This window comes from Lepidothrix coronata, unplaced genomic scaffold (assembly GCF_001604755.1).
Source record: "Lepidothrix coronata isolate B3197 unplaced genomic scaffold, Lepidothrix_coronata-1.0 Scaffold252, whole genome shotgun sequence".
NCBI classification, from domain to species: domain Eukaryota; kingdom Metazoa; phylum Chordata; class Aves; order Passeriformes; family Pipridae; genus Lepidothrix; species Lepidothrix coronata.
The window spans coordinates 12,192-36,214 of record NW_016690432.1 but is presented as its reverse complement, the minus strand read 5'-3'; positions in this window follow the sequence as shown (position 1 = coordinate 36,214).

The window sequence follows — 24,023 nt, the reverse complement described above, 5'->3', positions numbered from 1 at the left end:
ACTAAAATGACCAGCTAAAGACAAATTTTTTTCCCAACCACTAGCACAAAAAAGGTCAAGGAGGTGCATTGCAAGCAGATCCCAATTACCAAGGGGAAGGTAATATGAAAACAAACAATCTTGGAGTCAATTTTCTTTATGAACTTCATACGGTGGATTTAACAGACAGTCTCAGAATGTCTATGTAATTTGGTAGCATAGCAAAGAAATGCAAATTTAATGGGAATTACCAAAGACCAACCTCTCTTCTTCCCCTCCTGTCCCTTCTCCCCTCCCATCTCATTTTCTCTCCACTTCTTTCCTCATGACACTATGATGGACCTGAGGGGGCCAATGAAGTACTTTTTTTTTTCCTTTTTGTGGCTGGTTGCAGTAGGGCTACAGGTGTCCAGTTGCAAACTCTGTATAAGGTGAGTGAAAACAGAGTCAATCAGCTTTGCAAAAAGGAACATAAAATATGCATATTTTTTTAATCTGGAGGCGTTTCACACTGTGCTTCATGGATGCAACGTCCTAAAGTCATCAGCAGAGATTAAAAAGGGGAACACTTGATTGAATATCACAAGCCCGGAACTGCCCAACAGAGATGAGCCTGCTTTGCTGCCACAGGATCACAGACCTCTGTGATCCATGCATTAGATGGAAACAGACCCACAGTCACAGCTGTGTTTGGGATCTGCCTCGCCTGGCTGCTCCCAGGATTGATGTAATGTCCTTTGTGAAACTTGTATCCACAACACATTTATGAGCATTGCAACTTCACCCTATGTTTGGGCTGCCTGCGTGTCCTCCCTGTCCCTTTGGCCAGGAACACTCCAGGGAGCCCTCGTGGACTGTTCTGTTCCTATTGGCACCACTGGTCACTCCCAAAGCAACAGTCATGTTCTACATGATAGTAAGGCTCCATGGGGCGAGTCAATACTGTTTCTTTCACTGTGGAAAGGAGACAGACCCTTCTAGTAGCAGACATCAGGATTTTCTCAAGTGAAATGCACCCTGGAGGTGTCTATTTTTGCCTCCAATTACAAAGGGAAACCCCACATGGAAATGCCTGGTGATGAGCAAAATGAATACCTATGCAAGGAGAGATGGGATTAGGATGTTAACCATCAATGCCCCTGCATTCCCTCTGGCAACACCAGTTCAGTGTTTGCATAGGCAGCCTGTGACTTTTTGTGAAAGGAAGAGCTGTGGATGAGAAGCAAACCCAGCCTCAGTACCCACCTCCTGTGGAGCTGAAACCTCAAGTGAACCGTCAGCATAGAGGGAGTTTTGGTGTTGAAAACACTGACATCAGTTGAATGGGAGTTTTCACTACTCGAAGAATGAGTACTGTTACACTGCATTAATCTGTTTATTACTTGTTTTGGGGGAGAAATTCATAGCTGAGAAGCAGCTCCTCCATTCCAAGCATTAACCTTAGTCACTGCTTCTACTGCTGTCAAAACAACCCCTCCACTCCGATCAGATCAGCTCTTCTGTTTGTTTACCTCAATTTTCTGATTTCTTGACTATTACGTGTTTAAATTGAGCAGCATCACTGCATGAGGGACTTTGGTATTTAAGTTAATAATCCATTTGATTCGCTCACTAAAAGATTTTCTATTGGTCTGGGAACGTTCACGGTCTGATTCAGTCCATTTTCGTGCCTGCTGCAGTCACAGTCATGCTCCTGGCTCAGTCACTTCATGTAGCATCACACATTGCATTCTTTAGGTCTTCACACTGCCCATAAGCACACAAGTTTCCTCGTAAACATCTCATTATTTCTCACCCTTATTGCCCCCGATGTCTGAAGCTGTCCTCGTTGGAATTTCGTTTCAACTCTCCTCTAATTTTCTTTTGAAGATGTGGGTCCTGTGCAGAACTAATGTTTTTAACGCTTTTAATTGTGTTATGTGTGTTGGAAAAAAAACCCCAACCTTCTTGATCATACTCCCTGACTAGTTTTTTTATCTGGACTTAAATCCCTTGCTTGTCTTATTAGGATGGAAGCAGTCCAAATTAGAGGTGCACTAACACTGTGATATGATCATCTAGTTAATTGCTGACAGGCCCTTCAAGATTATTTGTTTTTTTGCTCTAATTATTCCTGAGGACAATATTCCTCTCCCCTTCAAGCTATGTATGTACTACATGCAACAAAGAAGTCTTTTAAAACTGGACAGTAATTGAATTTTACTTTTTCAATAATATTGACCCAATCCATAGGCAGATCTAAATTTTCTCACTCTCCCATGTACATTATAGTTTATACTTGTGTAGAGACACTGTGCTTTTTCATTAATTCTTCATTCAACATGAACATAGAGCCCTACTAATTGTGGTTGAATCTTGTGTTACATCTGATTAAATCTCATTAGCACAATTCTTTACAGATCTTCAAGCCACAGGTTCTCTGCTTAGAGTCCTGATGTCGCCAGACCAACTTTGGTTTGCATTTGCTCCTGCGAGGAGTCACTGGATGACAGATTTAATTCCTCAGTTATTTGCATGATGATCTTAACCAAAGCACAGCACATCTCCATTTTAGACATGTTCTGATTTCCTTCCTCTGCAAATTGCGATGCAGGGAGAAGGAGCAAAGGGAAGGATTGTCGATTCCCCTAGTCTTCATGACAGTAGATCATGAAGACTGAGGAGAGTCAGCAATGTCCTTGTTTCCTGTCTCATTCAAACACAGCATTATGGCTTTACAAGTAATTCTTTACAGTTCAATGTACAAGAGCCTAAAATCCTTGGAGAGGACTCCTGGTAGTCTGTTAGACTGATGTATCATTTTGGACTAGCGTTCCTTAGGACCTGCTGTGCAGATCCCTTGGGATTCACAGAGATCCTTTTCCAAACTTGAGTTCTGTAGTTGGCTTCATCTTATTGGTGTCAACATCTGAGCAATTTGCTTTCATTCCTGTTGGAGGCAGCAGAAACATGACAGTCAGGGTAGTTAATGGAAACTGGGGCTTGATTCGCCTCAATCAGAAGTGCACATCTAAAATAGGTCAGATAAACTGTGCTCTGAAAATACGTATTTTTCTCTTTTGATCACAAAGGAATGTTGACAGACTGTCTCAAAAATAGACATCCATAAAGTGCTTTTTAAATTTGGGAAGGATGAATCACAAGGGGCTGTAGATGGAACAGTAAGATGTGCTGTGATTCATCCTTCTAAAAAAAAAAAAATATAAAAAAATAATTTTACATTGCTGCTGGGATTCCCAATAAAAATGATCTTTCAGTGTCATCATAAGGGAGACCATTCACTCCTGGTTTTGAGATATGCTCTATTGCATGTTTCACTGTTGTATAACTGGAGCATTTCACTCAAATTCACCATTAACTCTGTTCTGACAATGGTTTGAAGAAACTCAAGTTTTAAGTGTTGGAAGTCACAGCCATCAAAGAAACATCTTTAAATACCTCAGAGAACCCTGTATTGTGAATACTCTCCCCAGAAATCGACTTTCCATCCCCAGTGTTGTTGTCCTTTAATAGCAGGTTTTCAGCTGGAGTCAGTACAGGTTTTACTTGATTTGAGTAAGAGGTTTTCAATATTGTAGAGTTTGTAGCCTTGAAAGCAACAGCTCTTCTGATTCTCCCTGTCCTCCAGCTGAGGAGCTTTGTGATGAAAGGACTTTTTCTCCTCTGAAAATGTCAGTAGCAAAAGCCTAAATATTTTTGAGTGTACTGATTTCACCAAAACTGTGTTGAGATGATCTTTCAGCACAAACTGGGATGAAAGTCAAAATCCAGACTAAACAAGAGTCACGTATAAATAACTCAATAATCTGAATACTTTTCCACAATATGGGTGATGTAACTTCAAATCCCATGGTGAGGGGGATAAGTATGTAAACTTTCACACTGTTTACAGCTTAGGTGTGTGTCTGCTGCATGCAGCTATCACCTGTTCTTGAAGTTGAACATAAATTATCCTTTCACAACAGCAGTCAACAACTTTCTTTTTTTCCTCCATTTTTCCCCTTACTGGCCCTCCAGACAGTGGAATTCTGTACTTTATCAACTGCCTGGGACAGTGTGCCAAATACTAGCAATATGAAATTATATATCAAAAAGGAAAAGCTGCCTTTACTGCCCTTTCAAATGTCATTTAAGAAACAAAAGGCTTTTAAAGCGAAGTACGGAAAGTTGACAGTGCTTAGGGAGCACTGGAGAGAGTGACAAATAATTTACTGGGCTCAACTCCTGATAAATGGGGAATGCTTGTTCTGTTCGACCAAAATATAGCTTTGATAAGAGTGGTTATGGCACCTTAGTGCCTTGTGAGAAAAATTACACAGCTCCAGGTTCTGACTCAAGCAGATGCTCTGTGCCTTATATAGCTTTGTGTTTTACAAGCTCCGGTCCTCATTCTGTCTTTAATCTGCTGCTTTCTGATTTCAGCTGGTTTCAATAATAATAATGAGAAACAATCACTAAATTAAAAAAAAAAACACAACAAAGAAAAGAAATAAAAGAAAGTGTAAAGCATCTAGCTATTGACTTTTAAAAAACTCTATTTTGACTTTTAAAATGACGTGAATAGAATAGCATTAGTAGAATGTCACAGCAATAAACAGACAAACTACTGCAAAGTCATGGACTTTAAAGTGAAGTTTCTCATAACAGCCTTCCCTCTGTATCACTATCTGCCAGCCATAGTTACCATGAGAGGATGGAAAGATGGATCTCTGGGCTGGGAGAATAGAGGAGAGGTCACTGGAAGTGAAAGCAGTCAGCACAAACCTTGTCTTTCAGATGGAAATTTCCTATATTGAGCAAACTACCTTCTGAGGGCATTTTTTCCTCCCTACCAGGGAGATGTGGAGGATTTCAGCTCTCACCATCCCTCACTAACCCATAAACCGCCACCACAGTTTTCAAGCAACCCTCTTGTTTCAACAGGATTAGCCCCAGAAAGCAATTGTGGGATAATTGTGTGTCATCTTCCCCGTGATAAGGGAGGTCTCGGGGACCCAAAGTCCAGAAAGAGAAAGGCTCTCAAAAGGGCATGAGTCCCCAAAATTGGATTTAGATAATCAAGTCCAAGATGTCCTTTGCTTTTTAAGGTTTTCAGCATCGATGATTTTGGTTATTAACATTAAGAAACATGAAAGGTTCCCTATTTTCATAACATTATGAGCTTGTTCTTTCTGGAAGTCACATCCACTAAAGGTTGCAGACAGACATCCAGCAGGTGCCCAGGGCTGAGTGGGAAAAACAGGAAGCAGTATTTGTTTGGATGGCATTTCATGTACCTATTTGGCTTTAAAAGCATTAATTTGCTCTTGCTTCAAGTGTCCTCTTTTCAAGGGTATGCTGGCAAATCTTCCCCCTTTTATAGACTTTTCCCAATTAGCTTTAGCTCACAGCATCTTGAAAACAACACACACAAAAAGCCAAACCTGCTAAAGCAATTGCAATTTAAAAGAACAAGTGATTAAAATACTTTTAATTGAGACTGTTCAAGAATAGCCACTGCCCCTGTTATTTGCTGCCTTTCTTGTTGTTTCTTTGTTTACCTAAACAGAATTTTAAATGTCCATCTTCTAACTTCACTACTTGACTAGAGAATTTTTCTTCCAGAAGTGCTATAACTGTATTTACTGCTTTTGCTGCGGGTAAGGAAGTGCTGCAGGATATTTCAGAGTTCCCTATGGAGGTTCTCATCATGGAACACTTGCCAAGTAAACCATTGGAGTAGACTGTCATCAAAGATCAAATTCTAGATCTGGCAATTATGAACTTGTTCATCTTGTTATCACTAACAAGACAAAAAGTAGTTTTCCTAATCAAAATACGTGCACTTAATTTGAATGCCTTGCAGTCATGCATGTGTATGGAAATGGCTTCTCTGAAATGCTCACTCCTGTTTCACAAATATATTCAATGATCCTTTTTTTTTTTTTTTTTTTTAAGAACTTATTGATGTGTAGGAAACATACTCCCACTGGAGATTGCCCCGTGAATCATTACATGCTTCCTTGAAGTCCGGGCTTAAATGCTTATTTGAATGTGGAAGTACTTGAATTCTATATGCAAACACTGTAATAGTATTTAGAAAAAAAGCCTTTATTTTATGTTTTACGCTCCAGATATGTGCACAACAACACTTCATAAGAGTTATGAAAAAGTTCTAATTATTGACAAGTAATATTTAGACTTATTGACAAGTTATATATAGAAACAAGACTCAACTTGTTTGGAAAAGGAAAGCTCTGCCTCCTTCCCTGCATTCCATTCTGATAATAGCAAATATTTAGAATACTTTGCATTTAAAAAAATGATCAAATGTCATCTATAGTGACATTGAAACATTAGGTTTCACATTGATGTGTCACCTGTTCTCTCCTGTTTGTACTTGCAGCTCAGAGCAGTACAACATTATTTCCTTTTACATACAGAACTGTTTTTTCTTGTGATTTTCATCCTCTGACTGGTTTGCCCTTACAGGTTTTCCATCCAATCTTATCTCAGTTTCCATCTGTGTTTTTTAGTGCTTGGTGCTCATGTGGACATTTCTGTATGCAAAAAAGGAACTGGACTGGCATCTTGCTGAATCCAAGAGTGCCTACTTGCATCTTCCAGGACATCTTAATTCAAATGGAGGAGAAATTGGATTCTTACAATTCCACCTAGAAAAACATGGAAAGCTATTTCCAATGTAAAAGAAAGAGAGAGAGAGAAAGATAACCAATAAAAATTAAGGAAGTAAAACGAGACAGATTTTGTCAGTCTTCACAAGTAGAAATATTGCATATGTTTTATATGTGTATAAATATACAAACATATTTGTTTTCTGTGTATTCATTTTTTGTTTTATATATATTAGGGGTTTTTTACATGTTCATATATATATATATGCCCTTAAGACTATATTAATCTTTGACATATTCAGCATTTAGTAAACTTCAACCAGAGTTCTAATCATTGGCAAATGCACATGGAAACACATTTCCCTCAATACTTTTCAACTCTGTTTTTTCACAATACATCCAGATGGAGGAAGCTTGTGTGAAAAAAAACCTATTTCATAGTTTCTTTTCAATATTCTATTGCAGAAGTTACAGTTATGTAAAATTCAATGAACTGGTTGACAAACACAGCCAAAAAGACTTCTGTTTTTTCTATGCACACAGCATTGTACAACTTTACTCCTTGGTTTCTATTCAATCATTTAGAAGAAGCAGTTTGAACTATGCAATTTTTTAGATGCTGTGACAGAGAATATGTCTCATTTAAGAAAAATGAGGCTTTTTTCACCTGTGTGACTCAGAAATGTGTATTGATGCATTTAGATTGCAGCCCAGAGACCTGCCTCTGTTAAGTTGAACAGAAAATAATATGGTTGGAAATAAAAAGGTTTTAAGTAGGCCCAATTGATCTGTCCTGTCAAGATACCTAGTGGGAAAAAGAAAAGAAAGAAAAAAGAGCTACCAAGTCAATATACTTTTTTTTTTATTTCTTTTCAGGAGGGAGACTGCAGTGCTCAAAATCTCATCCCTTAAGTTTTCCCTGGGAAAAATTGAGGTTGAAAATTGGAAAAATAGTGAAAGGCTGAAATTTATCATGGGGAAATAAATGAAGATGAAGAATCCAACCTGTGGGATGAAGCAAAAATCTGAGCTGCTACTTGTTGGGAGACTTGTTGCTGCTGTTTTGTTTTGCTTGTTTGTTCTGTCAGTTCTCCACCTTTGGCAGTCACTTTTTCTTCCATGTTCCTCTCACTTAGGGCAACACAAGACTCCTGGGATCCATCCAGCCTGCCTGATCCACATGGACAAGAGCTGCATTCCTGTCAAATGGCTTCCAAGAAGCTCTTGAAGAGCTGCCACGTACAGGTCCTTCCTCATCCAGCTGCTCAGAGGCAGGTAAACTTGGGATGAGTTTCTGGATAGACAAAGCAAAGCACGTGTGAATAGGGCTGATGTCAAGTCTTTTAAAGATGGATGCAAGTGTTTTTCCGACAGGATCCATCCTGGCTGAATTCCAGCTGAATCTACAGAAGAAAGATAGTTTGTAGAAAATTGTTGTGCAGTCAGGCAGGAAATTACAGTTGGGGAGAATTGTTTTCCTGTCCTTATTTTAGACCAACTTCTCTTAAAATATTTAAGTTCCTTACTTCTGAACAATCGTGGAATCCAATTGATTTTATTATCACACATAAAGAAAATAGTGTGGAGATTTTCATCCGGCACCAGTGGCAGAGACAGGCAAACAGAATTAATATTTCTCACATGGAACACCACACAGATGATTGTATTCCAAACTGGGCGATTATGATAATGATTCACCTGCAATATTTGCATGAAATGGCAGTAATGGAAGCAAGTGCTAAAACTCTGAGCTATCAGCCCTCTGCAAGCATTTAGAAATCAGAGTTTATTTTCTCTTCAGTGTCTGCAATTGCTTTTTCCTAAAATATAACCCTGAGGGTGCCTCCTACTCCAGCACTCGTGCTTTATTGACTAAAGTTTCCTTGTTTCTCACCCAGTTCTGAGCCTGCAAGAGGCATCCTGGCTCATACTGGCTCTCTGCGTTGCCTTTATGATCTTCTTTGACAGCCATGCACTCTCTCTTCAAAAACTCCTTTATATTCCTTGGCCAAAGCTACTTGGTGGGGGGGTTGGTCCATATTAGGCTGTTGAAATTGCTGCTGATTTGGTAACATCTCATTAAAACATACCTCCTGCATGCCCTACCCCTTGCAGTGCCTCCCCCTCTCAGGAGAGAAGAAACCTGCCTGTGCTTAGTTCAGGGAAAGAGAAAATTATAAGAAAATAAGAAGAATATAAAGCTACACACTTTATTCTCTGAGCTTGCAGGCTTTAGCTTTCTCTTTCCTCTGTCCCCACTCAAACATGGAAGTAAGGATGCTAAATTCCATGTGCTTTGTGAGGAAAAAGGATGCCCTCACCTCTCCAGTGGTTTGATGTGGTCATGTCTTTCCTGCATCCACAAAGCCCCTGGTTTGGGATAGCTGGTGTCCAAAAGGCAGCCTTGCTGTCCACTCCTGACATCTGACTCTGCCACAAACGTCCCACAGGCTGCAGCTCTGAGTCTTGGGGCCAGATATAACTTTATAAGGAGCATTAAGACACAATTCAGGTGTTTCCTACTCCAAATTCAAATAAGAAGCTCTGGGACAGCAAGGAACTACTCCTGAGTGTTTGCAATTAGAATTTCCCCTGCAACAACCTTTGGGCACTGACAGGCAGGCAACTGTTTGGGAGACAGGCTGTCAAAGGACAGCCACAGGGAGCCATGGCCCTGATACCTCCTCTACTGATGCCCATATTTGTGCTGAGAGTGAACTGACCCATGAGATAAAACCTGTCATCCTCCTTGGGACTCTGTTAGTCATCAAAGGGAGCTTTCAATAGCCCATGAGACACGGAATGAATTTAATGTGGGCCTGCACGAGTTGAGGAGAAAGAAATAAAGCCTGTGAAGTGCTTAGCAGGGTGTTGTTAAAAAGGGAGGCATGTGTTTTTCCCAAAAACTTCAATTAAAAAAAAAATGGTGTCAGGGTATAATGTCAAAAGGAAGCTTCTGTCAGATCTTAGGATGAGACCCTTTCATATACAGGGAGAGATTCACAGGTGGAAATAAAAGACCAGTTAACAGCTCTGGAAAGGATCTAATCCTCCTTAGTGTCCAGGACTAAAGACTAACATTCCCTCCACGTTATCTCGGAGCAACTCAGCTGTCATAAAACACTTTCTCAAGCTCCTTAAGGTCTAGTCCTGGGTACTGCCACATCAGTGTGCGAGGTTTGGCATTGCTGTGCCTGAGCTCATACGTGGATTTAGCACCTGGGCTCTTGATCTTCTTAGCGATCTTTTCTTATTTCTGCCCATCTGGCTTTGCCTTCGTTCTGCAGTGCAGGGTTAAGATTTATAAAGCTTAATTTGTGTTTGCCCAGGATACAGAACAGCAGAGCTCTGATCTGATCTTGTGCTTCAAGGAGGTTTTGCATTATTTGCTTTGCAGAAGAAGAGAGTCTGAACTCTTCAGAGTGAAAAAAATCCCAGATCTCCTTTTAATACTTAAAGGGGAAATATCATTATTTCCTTCCTCTCTTTACTTTTACAATACATAATCCAGCACAGCTTTGCAAACGAGATGGTGACAGGATATTTGCTCTGGGTAGTTGTAGCTTTAATCAGTAGTATCTTTATGAACAGAACAACAATTTAGGTGAGACTTGGGAGTGTTTTGTGTTTTTTTTTTTGCTTCACATCCAAACTACAAACTTTTACTTTGTTCCTATTCCTGTGGATGGCAAATTATATCAAGGCAGACAACACAGGATGTGTATACCTATTGATCTTTTTATCTCTTTTACTTATTCTAATAATGAAACATTTGACATACAGCACTGCAATAGCAAATTAAATCCAGAAAACCACCAAAAAAAACCAACCTTTAATAAAAAAAAAAAAAAGAAAACAGCAATTTACCTTTTATTGGAAAGTAAAACAAATGAAGAAAAATAAAAGAGCTTCTTCCTTCTTTGTTGAGAGAACCTTGATTAAAAGTTGTGATAAAGTGGTGGCTAATAATGGGAAGGAAAGGAAGAGTTTATTGGATTTGTACTCTCCACATAAATATGTATTATACATCCAAAACATGCTTGTTGGCTGAATGTAGAACACAACACACAGGACTTTAATTCATTTTTCATAAATAAAACAGTTCTCTTTTTTTTAACCCTGAAATTCTAATCCTGGTCCAGCCAACCTCATATAGATTATTTCTTATTACTTATTTCAGGTCAAGAAAGAGAGTCCGTTGAGCACTGGACCACACCAGAAGAAAGTTTCTGCTGCTTTTTGGTGCTGCAATGGACTTTTCCCATGCCAGGTGAGTGGCTGTGTGTTTACATTCCTCAGTACACACTGGTCCAAGCTGGGCTCCAGAAGTTGAGGCTGAACTACCTCAAAATCACCCAGCTAAGAAGAATTCTTACCAGGAATTTAGCCACCGACCCATCTCATGGGGATATCTTTCTACTTAATTTCATGTTTAGTCTAAACAAAAATAATTGATACAATATGGTTTAAGACAAGTAATCTAGAAAAGAATTCAGATCTACTATTTAATCAGTAAAAGCCCAGGCCAGCAACTCTTACACCATTTATATCACCCTTCGTGTATTTGTAAATGTCCAGAAAGAAAAATGTCATAATCCAAATCTGAATTATTTTGTCCAACAGCAGGTCTGGTCTGGCTGAGTTGGAATTCAAACCAGAAGCTTTTCATTTAAATTCATCTATTTTTCTCAAAAATTGCACTCTGAAATATGTGTACTCCCAGATGAGCTATTGGTCCCCGTGAAATCAATGTCAGAACTGGTATTGGCTTTATTGGCCCTGCAGTTTTCACTGACTCATCACACCCAGCTGCCCCACTGTGTGTCAATTTACTTGTTCCTCTGTTCCATCCATATATTTTTTTTATGATTTTGTTTAAAAACCTGCTATGCACCAGAAGTTCCAGAGTTGCATACTTAGCTGCTTTCTGTTTTGCAGGGCCAATACTCTGTAGCATTCCTGCCATATCATCAGTCTGAAAACAGTTTCTATCCAGTCAAAGTAGAATAGGGAAGGAGTAGAAGAGAGTACTTACAAGTAATGTATTTAATATACTTCAGCCTTAATTCTTGTAATGCCTGCTGAATTAATTTGGGATTTATTTATTTACTTTCTTTTCCTGTTACATTTTTTTTTCTTTTTTTCATCAGGGGAGGCTGTCAGAATCCTGCCCCTGTCCTCCAACAAACAAATCCAGCTCTCCTGTAGGGTCCAGACATCTGTTTCTTCGAAAGAAATTGTGCCTTCTGATGTTTAGATCGTGAAATATTAAAGATTTGTCCCCTGTTGTGTGGAAGGTTGATGTACACTCTTGTTTCTTGTGTGGACCCACAAACTGGGATATACTGGGTGACATCCTAATATGTCACTGGATCCGCTGGCACGCTGGCAGATGGAAGAGAGTCTGAACAGAAAACGTAATTTTGTGTTTAAATTTTCATTTCAAGCGTTATATGCAAGTACAGTCATAAATATGTATCAAAGGGAAACAGGTCACCTCTAAGATTTAAGGAAACCTGCCAGGTTGGACTCATTGAGTTACCCCCTGACAGAGAAATGCAGGTAAATTAAGAACAGGCATCAATTCAGAAAGTTAAAAATAAAAAGTCATCCAAAGTTTGAACCCCTTGAAAAGGCTTTGAAAAAGCTAACAATAGAGCTCCTGTAAAACATAACAAAATAAAAATAGATGCTGTAGTTGCTGGATAAAAATAGTGTAGATTTAATGCTTCTTCTTCAAACAGATGGCTCTAAAACTTGAGATGACAAATTATGATTTGTTCAGCCCAAAAAGAAATCTTTCCAAAGGCTCTGTGAATTGTGATAGCAGTGTTAGAGATGACCTTGACATGGGTTAAGATGTTGTCAAATGATTTTTTTTTTTTTTTTGAGTTGAAATCAAGTATTGAGACCAAAAAAAACAGGGTAAACAAAATTAAATTTTACAATTCTGGATAACCCAAGAATTTTACTAAGATTTAATTTCTTGTACCAGAAATAGTGGTAGGGGAAACAGAACAAATCTTGTCTTTCATGCATTTTAATTCTTTTTATGTAGTATTTACAGTCATGGCTTACCAGATTCATCATTCACCATAGGCTACACCACTTAGGAAGCTCCACTCCACCAGAGAGATTAAGCTGATTTTCTGCTGGTGTGGCACTTTTGTTTCCCATATGGAGACAGAGTAAGGAAAGAAACACCTCTCCATATGTATTTTTATTTTCAGGTGCTGCTGTACTTAATGGAGCAAACCCCATTTCTCAGCATAAAGAAAAATACATAAACCAGTTCTGAGGCTTTTCAGGAATGGATTTTCCCACCCAAATTATCTGTTAACAGGCTGGTAGACAGAAATATTGACCAGCAAAGCACTTAATACCCCCTACACCTGTACTTTGCTAGTGGCCTCCCTGTGTTCCCACATGCAACAAGACACTGAAATGCAGCCACAACTCCCTAAGGAATGCTGTTGCCTGTAACTTAATAAGTAAAGAAAATACTTTCAGGTGTCTGTTTTATAAAACAAAACAAACCCACACACACTTGTATAATTAACCTCTGCCACTTATGGATTTTCTTATTTTCGAATTAAATAAATTGCAATAAGGGTTGTATATATATGAACAGCTTAATGTTTCTATAGCAACTATCTTTTTGCTAAAAGCTTTACAAGCATTAATTATTATTAATAATATTTATTATTCTTGTGCCTTAGGAATAACCAATTTCATTGTGTCCCAACAACTTAACAAGCTAAATAATTGAGACTGTGGTAGGATGAGGCCCAGGAAATCTTTAACCACTATGAGCAGATGGTCTGCATTATTCTTGAATTTTATGTTTTTTGGGCAGTGATGGAATAAGGAGGGGTTTAATTAACTTGGGAAATGATTTAGCTCCTGTCCTTCCCTGTAGCAGGCTCTGATAGTGTGTGCACAGCAGCACCTCTCTCCTTTTGCCCTCTCTGTGCTCAGTGTTGGTCTCTCTATTCAGGTGAAAAATAACAAAGGAATCAGCTCCTGGAATATATCTCACAGCCCTGAATTTAGTGCAAATTGAAGAGACAAGGTAAGAATCGAAAAGAGTAAGGTAAATCAGATGGAATAAATGGATCTGTGAGACCAGAGGAAGGACAGGTCTGGAGGAAACCATCATTCAGCACAAAGTCCCAAGAAAATTGTTCCTTATCAGCTTACTATTTGCCCTTCCTTGGCTGTGAGGTTTGATTCTGCTTTCTGAGTCACATCCAGTAAATAACTTGATGCCCTTTTCCCGTTTGTTCACACCACTAACTGGAATGCAAAGGGCATCATGGTAGAAAATGAATTGCCAACAGGACAAAATGAGGGCTCTGGTATATTAGAGATGTACCTTGTCTTGTTCACCAAGCTGCAGCATCACCCTGAGATCCACATGTCTGAAATTAAAACCCTCTGGCAACGCACACTTTGCTTTTTCCATTTTAAGGATATGTGGAGAAATAATTCTCATAAGCAACTGCTTGTTAGTGGCAGCCACCCAGCTGCCATAAAAAAAAAACAAACGTGAGACTGTATTTTCAGAACATGGAAATGGCTTTTCTAATGGGTCAGGCACAAGTTCCATCTTTGGAGCTGTATTGTGTCTCTGGTGGTGGCCAAAAATCAGATGCCAATGGAAAGGTATAACAGGGCAATATGTAATGTTATTCTAATACTGCTAAATGTTTCAGTACATGTGAGAAAATTCTCTGGATGTTTTACATCTTCCTGATGAGAGCTGAAGGAAGGTTGCAGCCTCACATGGCCACAGCAGTAGTTTTAGCATCCAGCTCTTCAAAATCCCCCCACTAGTGTTTCAGTCAAATCTTTCAGGAAAAAAATATCCACATGAGCCATTTAAATGTTCTCTCTGTCCAAGCAGCCACATAAAAGTGAGATTCCTGAGTACAAACTGTGAATGAAAGTTCAATATGAGATATGATTTCTAAAAGGGCAATTTTTATTCTAACTGACCTGAGATTAGTGCATTTATTTTCTGAATAAATGTATAGTCAAGTGTTGAGGAGAAATGGCACCCTTTCAGATGGTTTATTAGTGGTGGGTGAACTTGTACAGCCCAATTTCAAATCCACTCTAGCTTTACTGTCTAGCTCATATTTTATCTGATATAAACTGTAAAGAAAGAAGACAGAAAGGTTGTGAGCTGAATCACTCCTGGTCACCGAGTCTGTCACCTGTGGGGACAAGGATAAGACACGGGTCAGCTCCCCTGAGTCTACTGACTCCTATGTCTGATGGTCAGGTAAAAAGCAGCTGCTATGGCAGCCAAAGCTTATCTGGTTATAAAACCAGGCATTGACATTCTGCTCACTTTGTCCTCAATCATATCACCGGGATAACGCAGTAAAGTTCAGGGAAGAAAATGTGATCTGGAGGAATCAGTGGGAGTTTCATCACTAACTTAAATAGTGACTGAATTTCACCCCATTTTCTTTGCAGGGCTCATGTCTGTGTCAAGCCTTTATGAAAATGTAAAGCCTGGCATACAGATTCCATGCTCCTGTTAATTATACCTGAGTATGATTCTGGCTAAGCAAAGCCTGGATTTGAAAAAGCAGAAAGAGTCTCTTTGTTTCCCTCCCCATGGACGGTGCTGTGTCCCCTAATAGGTATGAGAGGGTTTGACATGCTCAGCATGTTGCTCCTGTTCTTCCAAGTCCTGGACACAACTTTTGTTTGTGCCTGTGTATAATTATGCAAATTCTATACATAAAGTCTATTTGACTAATTGCTCTGTTATTAAAGGATTTAAGAAGTTCTATTACAATTGAGGCAATCGGGGCAGGAGAGTTTTATGAAATTATACCCTAAGTTAGAAAAGTGACTGGTGAACATGGGTTATATATTCAGCTTGCTTTAGTCATACATTAAATAAATAATCATACCGAAATCATAGCCACGGTAGCACTTCAGTGCTATTTCTTTCCTTCAGACTAATAGCTTTGTTTTCCTGATGGTCCAAGAGCCACAGGTGTGTCTGTATGGTTTTGCAAAGGAAAAGGAATTGGCAAGTGGAAGCTACAGCATCCTCTGCATTCCCTTGGGTTACTGGCAACACAGCTGGTGATCCTAAATCTGGTCACTCTCAGCTTCTCCGCTCACTCTCAGATCTCCAGGGAGGAATTATGAATTCTTGATGTGGTGCAGCTCATCATGTCCTTACTCAGAGCTTGTTCATCACTTGCCCATTTGCTGGCTGAGCTCCACTCACTGTCAGTGTCACTCATCAAACTCCCAGACAGGAGAAACAGCCAGTGAAATTCAGCCAAATATGGAGAAAAGCACTCCATTGAAGACATCAAAGGTGCAAAGACAAATGTAGGCAGGCAGCACCACTGCAGAAAATAATCTGTCTACTTAGGCAGTGACATGGAAGTTTTAAAATTCTCTTGGGTAGACAGCACTGTTTTTCGCATCTTCACTCATATTTTCTACGTACACAAATAAAGAATAGTTTTCATATAATAAGTTTCCACTAGCACTCCCTTGGTCTGGGTTCTGTTCTCCCCTCCTTCTGACCTGCCTGTTAATCCATATCTCCTTCCATTTTAGGAGTCAACATCATATTTCATCTGAAAAAAATATGGAGAGTTCTGCAGTGAGGAACTTCCATCCCAACTTTGTGTTTTCAGACCTCTGTTTCATACAGCCAGAACCTATAGCTCATTCCATTTCACATGGATTTTATTTATGTGCAATTCTGCCATTTATTTGCAATTCCAGGCTACAGATCAAAAACAAACAAAAAGAACCAATAGCATAGATGTGAGAGCCTGAGCTAGGAAAGAAAAACAACCACTCCCAGTAGCAGCATAAAAGGAACTTTTTTGCATTACTAGATTGTTGTAGGAATGGAAAAATCCTTCAAGGAAGAACAGGGACATGAACACAACTTAACCATTCCAGAGCCAGTTAGAGAGTGTCAAGGAGTAAATTGGATCAGTGAAAGAAGAGAATCAGATTTATTCAATGGAATTATTGTGATCTGTACCATCAGGAGTCCTACCCCACCCCTACCCCCAAATGAAGCCTTTAATCTTCATATTAAATGGTTACTTTTATGTTATGACCATTGCATTTTCCCTTCTCTCTCTGCTCCATTTCCAGACACAGGTGGCAAAGTCAGAAACTCACTTGAATCCTGAATGTGTAAAGTAGGAGCTGCAAAGCATTTGAAACCTCTCTTCTGGTTAAATAAATCTTCTAAAATTTCAATATTATCCTTTTTTTTTCCCCCCAAAAAAAGCACCTAAAAACTGTTCCTCTGCATAGTGTCAGCTCATTAATCAGCAAAATAATCCCTTCCTGAAAAATTGGGGATGATGTTTTATTTGCAAGGCAGTAATGTATCATAAAAAAGAAAAATGAAAGAAGAGAATATTTCAGGAGATGAGCAAAGCTAAATCAATTCTTGTTAAAACCTTTCTGCATGACTCAATAATTCTTATTTCAAGTTGTTCTGTTATTCCTATGTTCTACTTCACTCCACTGTTTTCTGGACACCTATGCCTACAGTGATTATCTGTAGTAATATTTCCTTAAAATTAAAGGATAAGCAGGAATACTGAGATGATAAACTCTAATCCACAGACTGCAGGTATTTTTTTTTCTGAGGTGCCACCAAATGTGTGATTTCTCTTCATGTACTAACAGAAGATCCATATTTCATAACCAGTTTTCTAGGACACTGAGGTTAATTTCCTGAAATAATAAGGGTTCCTTTAGCTCAAGTTTCTGCCAGGGACAGGGATTCCATCCTTTCTTACTGCAAACACTGTTTTTTGTTATTTTCATTGTGTCCAGTCAGGTAGAAGAATATGTTCACATACAGACATTCAGAAATGGAGTGCCAGTGACTTTGACTCAAAGCAAGATTTTGCTGATTTTTTTTATCATTTATCAGTGGACCAGATCCTCAGTTGATGTAATTTGGCACTGTTCCATGGAAGCCATTGAAGCTGATCTGATTGTTCCCACTGAGGAATTGTTCATTCAGTAGCCAAGTTTGAGAAACAGCATTCAGTTAAACCCCTGGGATTTGAACACAGCACATTCCAGAGCTAAAAGCAGCAGCTTGGCTTACGAAGTTAAGGTTAAACAGAAAATATTCAGCTGGAGCTATAAACTTACCCTTCCTCTGAGCTGTCCTGGGATACCTGTGCCACAGAAAAGCTAGAACAGTTATTCAATCTCCTTGGAGGCAGAAGCTGGAGGCTGCACACAGGACCCTACAAATCCAGAATAGATGAGGTGCCCACTTGTGAGCAGCTGAACCAAGCCCTTTGTTTTGTGAGCTGGAGTTGGAAGGAGATCTGGGATATGCACAACACTACTGTTGGTCAGCCAAGGTCCTCTGGCCACACTGGAGTTTGGTTGGGTTTTATTAGCTGAAATAAGGACCAGGCACTTGGGGAACATGTGTAAAGCAGCAGGACCTGCTACATCAATACCGAGGGTATCACTGACTCCTGACCACTACTCAATGTGTTTCCAGTAGCAGGAAAAGTGTCCAGAGGGATATAAAGAACCAAACTAACTTTTTCTCCTGCCCCTAGCCCAGTTAAATTTTAGACCTTCTGTGCAGAATAACTTCACCAAGAGGTTCTTCAAAAATTATACTGTAAAGGCTTCCAGCTATTTCAGTGTCTAGAAAACTCGTGCTGATCAAGTCAGGTTTAAATTTTCTCAACCAAAGGGTCTCCACATCTGAGGTGAGTACTCCAACTACAAAGTTCATTCACTGAAAACATGTTTTTTAGGCAGTTCATCTTACTCAGAGATCAAATTACCCCTTCATCCCGTTGTAGTGACCTGTGTCCTGTGTTACAATTGCCTCTCTGATGCTTTCTTTCAAATTATGAAAAAGTCCAGGGTAACGGGAACAAAGTTTTTGAGTCCACCAAATAAAATCTTTGTTACTGTTGCACTTTCCCAACATCAAAAAAAAAAAAAAAAAAGAGTTTTCTTCATTTCAGTTATATTGTGCCAGGTATTATGTCTTACAAATTTGGTGGTTTTATATACTTTTCTAAACTTGCACTAGTTTAGACTGTCTTGAGGAGAGGGGGTTTTATGGTCAGTCTTCAAATAAGGTTATTTTTTTCCCATTTAGACTTCGAAAGTACTGTTAAAAATCTAACATTTTAACACAGTTTTGGTCATCATTCATAAACACTTAGTTTTATGCATAGAGCGTGTATTGAGCTATACTTCAAGGAAAATTGTAATGACACTATCCCTTGTACAGAAATAATAGAAAGACGAAAACAGGACTGAAGTAGAAACAATCAAGGAGAACAGGTATCTTTCAATGTGTACATTCAGACAAAAACTAATGGTTTCAGCTAACTGACCTTCTTTAGGGCCAGCCCAGGTTTCTTCAGGAAGAAGTAATCCCAAACACAATTTTAGTAAGTACTAAATAAAGTGATATGGCAAAGATGAAGCCAGTTAACATCTTTGATGTAAAAAAGGTCATTCCTTAAAAAACAAACAAACAAACAAACAAAAAAACCCAACAACCCCCTCACATATGTAATATGTGCTTTTTGGTATTTTTTCCATTCTCTAGGATCTTCGATCAGTATTTTTTTTTATGTCACTGATGTGCCATAAAATGTCATCATTTTATTGATCTAATGTCAGGTCGATGGCATAAGAAAGATTTGAAATGACAACTTGAGTAGAGGGATTGTTAAATTTAAACTGATGTGTTTGCCTTCCTGTCAAAACAGTGCAGGATCCTTCAGCTCATCCAGCCACCTGCCTGCCTGAGCCAAGCTGACTTCAAACGGCAACACATCGATCAACATTTTTGGAAACAAGCTCTATTGTTCCTTTGAGGCTTTTTAGCTTTGTTTTCTCCCTGTCACACTCTCTTCAAATCTAAATTTCAGCTTATAAAGATACTTATTGCACCTTAACATGACCTTTGAGCATAGAAAGTGCATGTTGACACTTTTAATCTGTAGTTTAGCTCACCAGCAAATAAACTGAGCAGCTAAAGCTGCTAAGGAGATTTCATTTGCTTAGAGATGGAGTTAAATTTCCCCCATTGTATCAGTTTGTAAGAAATTAATCCCATTTACATGATATTTGCTTGTGATCATCTAGAAGTGTTCTGTATGGCTTGGGTCTCTATTCCCTTCTGGTTTCTCTATTCTGCTCCCACCAAAATGTACTTTCTCGGATGTGTTGGTTGGATTCTTCTTTATACTCTGTTTGCTTTGGGGAAAATCATCCTCAGTGACCTTTCTAATAAATGGTGGAAAAAAGGTGTAAACTCTTGTGCCAGCCAGTAACAAACTAGCTAAAAAAGCATAGGTAATTTCCCATTTTTTTCTTTTGCCTTCAACTGTCATCAGAGAAAAAAAGGATAAAAAATAAATGTCTTCATTTTGACATTTTTAGCTGAAGTGTTTTCATTAGTATTTCAAAATGGCTTTCTCTGAAAATGTATTGACATTGATTTTTAAAAGACGTCCAAAGAAGAAAAAATATTCAACTACAGCTGGGGAAAAAAATGTTCAAGCTTACTTTCCATTTGCTAAGAAAACAAAGGAAAAAATCATCCTTTTAACTCATATTTAGTTTAATTTTTCAAGGCAGATAGTAAAAAAGAAAAAAACTATACACACTTGTCATATGCCTGAGCATTGAGAGAAACTCTGCTCTTTGCCAAGATCTGCCTACTCCTCTATAGCTGAGCACAATCTTCCTGGAGACAGTTGACCTCATTGGATGTCCTTCTTTCAGCAAGGCATCTAAATTCTGTCTAAGAACCATATCACCCTGTTAAAAAGCTACAAAAAAAAAAAACTTTTCCAGAGAACAACCACCATATTTCAGGCTCGAGTCCATTGTACTCTTTGGAGTGCAGAAAACAGCCACCATATTTGTGAGAAGTTGAATTTAAGATTTCTTTTTTCTGTGAAACTCTACCTGGCAGATTTCCTCGTGTCTGGCAATGTGGCTGAGCTTCAGGTTTTCCCTTCTAACTTCTTGCCAAAGTGATCCAGAAGCACTGGGGTAAAGTAAATTTTGTTTTCTTAGGAAGCAACTGAAAAACTTTGTTCTGTTATGTGAAGGAATGGAAATGGCATTAAATATTTTGGGGGTTGGGGATTGTCCAGAGTGAAAATAGAATCATATAATCACAGAATGGTTTGGTTTGGGAGAGACCTTAAAGGCCATCTCATTCTAACACTGTGCCATGGGCAGGGACACTTTCCATTAGACCAGATTGCTCCAAGCCCTGTCCAACCTGGCCTTGAACACTTCCAGGGATGGGGCAGAAGCATCTTTTGAAATTATCTTTTTTAATTCCTTCATTTTCAAATGAGATAGTAAAAAAAAAAAAGGCTCTGAGACAGTACTGATTGTGAGTGTTTTGGTAGTAACCCGAGCTGAATGGGAGAGAAACGCCTACTTCCAGGAAGGAATAATTTTGAATAGATCAAAGCCGGTGCAGGAAACAGTTCTAAGAAGAGGCTTCATAGAACAAAGTTACCCTGTGCCAGCTGCTTTCTGCTCACTGTGGACAGGCATGAGAGATGGGAAAGCAAAAAGCAACCTTGCCTACCCCACAGAGTAAAATGAATATTAATATTAATATTAATATTCACTATGGAGCAGCTGACACGGGGAGTTGTCCTTCCATCAGAGAGGCTGCTGCTTTTTCCTTCCATGTGCACTCCCACGTTTGTCCTGTGCTGTGGGTGATCCAACACAGTGACTTCCACTTCTGGGAGGAAATAGCAGCTTGGATAGCAATGGACACGTTATGGGAGAATCTGGCACTGTGGGGCTTGTGGTAGGACTATGAGAGAAATCTGAATGAATTTTGGAAGACAAGTAACTTCTCTCTGTACTTGAAACTACCCTTTAACTTCCAAAGCTGTAAATTAAAGTTTCCAAGTCTTGTGTTTGAAGAAATACTTGACAGTGTGCCAGAATTATGACTTACAACCAGCAGCACCTAATCCCTCCTCCATGAGAACTGGAAAAGTTTCTGTCTTAGCAAGGTGTAGGTTGTATTTCTCTTTGAAAGAGATCTTACTGTTATTTATAACACTGAAACCCTAGAACCAAAATGGGCCAAATAAATCAGTTACACTAAACCCAATAAATCACTTATATAAAATTCTTTTGACGTATTATATAAGACCTTTTCCTCAATTTCTAATTCTAAAACTAGATCCACATGTACTCTTTTATTTTGTTTCTTGTCTTCCCCAGTCATTCCCTGTTTTCATGACATATTTTCTAAGGGCTTATGATGACAGGCGCTTATAACAAGAGTATTGCTCATCCAAGAAAACAAAACTTAGCAGGATTCTCCTACTAAGTCCCTCTTCATGTGATCTTAGTTCTAGTGGCAGGAAAATGAAAATGGAAAGCAGATAACAGCAATTAGAAATGTGGTGAAAAATCTTGAGAGAGCGCTCAGACTTCAGTTTTCAACTATAAACTGCAAATATCAGCAGAGCAAATATGAGTGTATTCATTTTGGGGGGAAAAACCAACAGCAAACCATCCATGGAATAAAGAGAAATGGTCAAAATAAGAAGGGGGATATGGACAGTGTTTGACAGGATAGGAAAGTAGTGAGGATTGTTTCAGTCAAGAGATGGGACAAAATAAACCTGAGGGATAGGAGGCCCTGTTTTGTATAATTAGCAGAGCTGATGAGGACTCTTCCTAAACCAGTCCTTTCTGAGTTAGGAGCTCTGGAAAGCAGGTCCCAGGCTATCAGGAAGGACACGGACTGGGATACACAGAGAACACAAACAGCCTCTGGAACAGAGGTGCAGAGTGATTATGACTTTGTGTTCAAGGTTGAATGAGCAAACTTCTAGAGACCAGTGAAGAAAGGTGGGTATTGTACCAGAGTAGGGGGCAGAAGCAACAGGAAGGAGAATGGAAGGCTGCAGGGAGGTCTCAGGAGGAGGTTCAGGCTCTGGTCTGAGCCAATTACAGTCCCCAACCCAAACCCTGCCAGTCAGGTTCTTTGCTGTCTGTGCTCCTGGTGTAAACTTGCTCTGAACAGTAAAACCTTTCCTGAGACACCTTTCCCAATAAACACGTTGTAGCAGAGGATTAATTAATAGAAAATTGTGCAATGTGTAACCACTTAGCCTCAAAATAAGTCCCATTGCCATTTTAATAGGAATTGGAGAGGGTTCCATCCAGTCAGGTCAAAGATCCACCAAGTCCATTGTCCTGTCTCTGTCAGTAGATAGTACTGGATGTGTAGGAGGAGTAGGTTCAGCTGAAGACCTCCACAGAGCACCAGAAGTGGGTCAGATCAGAGGAAGGTCATGTAAGTGTGAACATTTTGTTCACTGCTGTTTAGTATTACCCACAGGTTTCTGTCTCCAGCAGAATCTGCAATGCCAAGGAACCTCACAAGTCGTCATCAACTCCGACACAACTGAGTTAGCACGACTCATCAGCTGGACTGTGGTAATTCACTGAGTGCATGTCCATAGCAAGGAGAAAACAAATAAAATGCTTTAGCCTAAGAGCTAGGGACAGAGCTTTAAGATTCCATATCTTATTTTGCATTTGTGAAAGGACAAAAATGTAGAAAGGTGAGCTACTACAGCTCGTCTGATGAGGAGCCACCACTCATTAAGCCACAGCAGCTCACTGCAACATCTGGACATCTCTGGTTATGGCTATGGCTCACACTACCAGGGGAGTACATTCCTTTAACTTTTTAAAACAAATGAATCTTTGAAAATTTATACAAAGTGGGAGTCTGGCCCTTTGCATCTTTCTAATGTGGAAAATAGTCCCCTTGTGTCCCTGTGGGAGCCCAAACCCAGCTTTCAGCAAAAGGAAAACAAGGCTGACAAACATCTCGTGACTCAAGAAGTTTGGACCCTTGTCCAGAGACCTGTTGATGTGCAAACTGAAGATATAAACCTGGCTCCAAGAAGAATTAAGAAAGGACTTTTTGAGATGATTGTTAAAACCATGTCTAAACCCCTGTAATCCCTCTATCCCCCATGTAATTCTACTAGAAGAAAAATTAACTATTTGGAAGTTGCAGTAAAAACTTGTGTAACTCCCCAATTAACATAGGTTGTCTCCTTCATTAACATGTCCAGCCGCAGATGCCTTTAAAATAGTGTTCTCATGTTCAATAAACCATTCCAGTTCCCCCATACTGGAATGGTGTCTAGCTCTTATTTTTCAGACTGCCACTTGTCCCTCTCAGGAATAAAGAAGTGATTTACATGTTTGCAGGAATAAGGCTTTGGAGCACATTTTCAAAAGAATGAAGGTCAAATAGCTAAATTGCTTGGAGGTTCATGTAAATGGTTCATTTAAACTTAAGAATCATATTTAAGAAAAAAACCTTCAAAATTGTTACACAAG